Genomic DNA, 4,466 nt, shown 5'->3' on the forward strand with positions numbered 1-4,466 from the left:
CCGCCTGGTCGCGCCCCGTCCCGCCCACTCTGCTCGGCCCGCCATAGCCCATTTCACCTCGCCGGTGTCCTGGCTCAGCCCGCGCGCCGCACCCCCTAGCCTCGCCTCCGCACCGCCACGGCCTCGCCCCGCGGTGGCCATGCCGCCGTCTGGGTCCGCCCCGCCCGGCTCCAGCGCCCGCACACCCGTGGCCATGCGGGCGGGCGCCCGCACCTGTTTCACCCGGTTGGCCCCAGGCCTATGATAGCCGGGGCCCAGCCCCAGAATGATTTAAGAAAAAGATTTAAATATATATATATATAATTAATATTCAAAAATAATTAATTAATTAATTAATTAACTTAATTAATCATGTTAATTAATCTAATTAAGCCTAATTAATTAACCTAATCACTTTAATTAAATTAACTAATCTTGTTTAGTTAACTAAGTCAATGGCCAGTGGGACCCACACGTCAGCGACCCAGTCAACACCCCTGTTGACTGCTGACATCATGCTGACGTCAGCATGCACTGTTCGGGATAATGTTGAATTAAATTAATTAAATTCAGTCAACACCCCTGTTGACTACTGACGTCAGCGACCCAGTCAACACCCCTGTTGACTGCTGACGTCATGCTGACGTCAGCATGCACTGTTCGGGATAATGTTGAATTAAATTAATTAAATAAATGCTAAAATTAATTTAAATCTTTTAAAATCAAAATAAAATAAACCGTACCCGAATGGAAAAACTTTGTACATGCAAGTTGCTCAGAACGACGAGACGAATTCGGATGTGCAACCCGTTCGTCCACCACGCATCCCTAGCATAGCGAACACGCAACTTTCCCCCTCCGATTCATCTGTCTGAAAACGCGAAACACCGGGGATATTTTTCCCGGATGTTTCCCCCCTTCACCGGTATCACCTCATACCGCGTTAGGGCACACCTAGCACCGCTACTTGTCATGTCATGCATCGCTATGCATCTATTTGCATTATATTCATTGTTTCTTCCCCCTCTTCTCTCTGATAGACTACGGGACTGATGCCGCTGCTGGTGCCCCGATCGACTACGCTGTTGACGACCCCCCTCTTTCTTGCCAGAGCAACCAGGCAAGCAAACCCCCCTTGAGCATTCCTATATCGCCCATTTCTTTCCCTCTCATGCTTGCATTAGAACTGCTACTGTTTTCAGTATGATCCTACTCTGATGCATAGCCTGTTTTTGTTACCTGCTTATTGTTACCTTACCTGCTTATCCTAAACTGCTTAGTATAGGTTGGTTAGTGATCCAACAGTGACCCCCACCTTGTCCCAGTTGCCTCGCCTTATGTTCAATGACTCGATCAACATGATCGACGTCCAGGCCCCGACACCGCACATCACCCCCTAGTTGTACGACTCTACAGAGTTACCATCGAGTGCCGAGGGTGGAATCTCTTACATCACTGATGAGGACATCAATACCATTGTTACACCCACAGCCCCTACTGCTACATATACGGGACCAATTACTAGAGCTCGCGCACGCCAATTAAATTATCAGGTACTTTCGTTTCTTGGTAATGATTCTAATGTTCATGAGAATATGATGCTGCCTAAATTGGATACATTTGTTTTGCTTACACATGAAGGGCCTAGCTTGGAGAAGGATGAACGTTGGAGCAAGAACAAGCATGGAGATGATGCCATGCGCAAGGGGAACAAGAACGGAGTTACAAGTGATGATTTCAGGACTTTGAAGCCACCATAATGGGTGCATGAAGCCTTGGACGAAATATACAAGATGCCACTTCATAAATTTCGTCCCGAGGCTATTATAGGTGCTGCGTCACCTTTTTTATTGGGCCAGGCCCATGTAATTTCGAAATACATAAGTATAGGCTATTTTTAGAGTCCGTATGTGTGGGGAAACAAGAGATAGGGTTGATTTCGGACCCCTCCACCAAGGGCCACGAAATTCCCCTCTCTTCCTCCATATATACAGCCCTTAGGGCACCGTTTAGATTTTGGGTTTTGTTTAGATTAAAAGTTCGCCATAGCTGCAACTTCGCGTACTTCGTTTGTGTTCAACGACCAGACAAAGGCGTCACAGAACCCCACCTTGATCAATAAAGCTTTCATCTTATATTCGCAATATCCAGATTGCAATCTCAGTTTCTTGCTTGTTCTTCGTTTGCTCGCAGGAAACAGACCCTCGTGGTCAGGTTGATCGTGCTCCGGCGTGGTCAATAACCTCTCGGAGTTGGTTTAGCGATTGCTAAGGCGCGACGTCCTCGCACGTTCGTAGTCGGATCGTCAAAGTCGACTTCCACCAAAGCGAAATCCACCATCTCATCGAAAGACGGGACACCTTTGCCTCTATCAAGTGGTATCAGATTTCCAGGTTGCTCGGTGAGATTTTACAGTTTTTCGTAGTTTAGATCGAGTCTGCTCTTCATACCTACAGTCCACGAAAAAGCCACAAAAAAAATTAGGGTTAGTTCATCATATCCGAACCAATCTGAGCCTTTGCATAATCTTTTTAGGGTTTTGCTTTGTTGAATTTGCGGTTGCATCGTCGTGTCTAGTTGCTGGTCTTAGAGTCTAGTCTTTTAGAGTTTCGAGTTCTGGTCATAAGTTGTCACGCCGCCGCCGCACCATCATCATCACCCCTGCCATCTACCACCACCGCTTATCCGCCACCGCTTCGAATCCGTATCCATATACCACCACAGCTGTCATATACCACCACCGCTGCCATCTACCTCCATATATCCACCACCAATCCGAGTTCTTGTCATATTAGGTTTGTTTTCGAGATCCATCTAGATTCCGATTCGTGTTTCCTTGCCGGAGTCGGGTAGCCACGCTCCGTTTAGGCCCAAAATTTTTTGAAAACGCATTTTTCGAAAAATTTTCTGGCTATCCTATTTTTAGGTGTTTCTGAGTGTTTTGAGACAGGTGCCATTATAGGAAGTTTTTTTTGACCCGTTTCCAGTTTTTGGGTCCGGGCAGTCAAAAAAAAAAATTGGTCAAAAAAATTTCGTGCCCATCCTGTCAGTTTGAGCTAAGAAGAGTTTTGAGACACTCGCCATTATAGTGATTTTTCGCAAAAAAAAAGCAGCGCAAAAAAAAAAGAGCGAAAAAAAAATTCCAGAGTGTGCTTTTCCCTTGTTTACGTGCCGCGCCGTGATTTTGTTAGTGTTCTAGGCTCGCGTCTCTAGCACAGTCTAGCCTAGGACCAGCACAGTACCGTCGTTGAGCGTTTATTCAACTTTGCATCTCTGAATTGATTATTGCTGACCCTTTTTGCTACCATATTATAAGCCTTCCCAGCTCCACATACATCTACGTCGTGCGTTTGACTCTCCCTGGTAATCGCTCTATCCAAGCTTTGAGAGTTTTTGACTACAACGGTTGCCGATCACCGCCTGCTGCTGGGTAAGAACTGGTAAGAATTTGAGATTTGCTTGACGGATTTGTGACACCCACCACCACCACTTGTTCGTAGTCTATAGGATCATATTCTTGTGTGTTTCTATTGCTGCTAACCATGCCAGGATCACAAGCCGACGAGATTGACTGGGAGAATTTATCGAACAAGGAGCTTCATGATAAGTTTCAGCAAATGATGACTGAACAGGTGCAAGATGTGCTGAACAATTTTGAAGAGGCCATGGAGAAGATCACTGGCCTTGAGAAGACGTTCGAAACAAAGCTCGATAACAAGTTTAATGAATTGCTCGCGCGTCTTCCACCACCACCACCCGCTGCACCTAACGCACCTCTCCAACAACAACAACAACGACTACCTCCACGTCGCGAAACAGACCTCCGCCGAGCAAGCCGTGTTCCTCTTGCGTTTGGCCAAAATGTTGGTGCTGCTGTTGATACTTCTGTGGCTCCTGCTGCTGATGCGGAGGAGGATGATTATGTGGGAGATTATGAGGATGAGGTTGATCAAAATCAGCACTACGTGCAGCCACCTGTACCACCACCAGCAGGTCGACCTCAGGTATATATTCGTAATGGTAGGCCTGCACCACCACCTCAGGTACGAGATGATGTCCATATTCCTAAACTGAAATTGAATATTCCACCATTTGAGGGTAGATATGTTCCTGATATATATCTTACTTGGGAGTTAGAAACTGAACAACGATTTACATGTTTACAATATCCTGAGGAGAGACGAGCTGCTGCTGCTGTTTGTGCTTTCACTAGTTTTGCATGTGTATGGTGGTCTGAACATTGTAGATTATATCATATTCCAACTACTTGGGCTGCTTTGAAAACTGCTATGCGTACTCGTTGGGTTCCACCATATTATCAACGTGAATTGCTTCAAAAATTACAGCGCTTAAGACAAGGAAAAAATTCTGTAGAAGAATATTATGAGGAATTACAAACTGGCATGATTAGATGTGGTATTGTTGAGGAGAATGAAGCTATGCTTGCACGTTTTCTGGGTGGATTGAATAGAGAGATTCAGTCCATT

The sequence above is a fragment of the Triticum dicoccoides genome, chromosome 5A (assembly GCF_002162155.2).
Source record: "Triticum dicoccoides isolate Atlit2015 ecotype Zavitan chromosome 5A, WEW_v2.0, whole genome shotgun sequence".
Lineage (NCBI taxonomy): Eukaryota > Viridiplantae > Streptophyta > Magnoliopsida > Poales > Poaceae > Triticum > Triticum dicoccoides.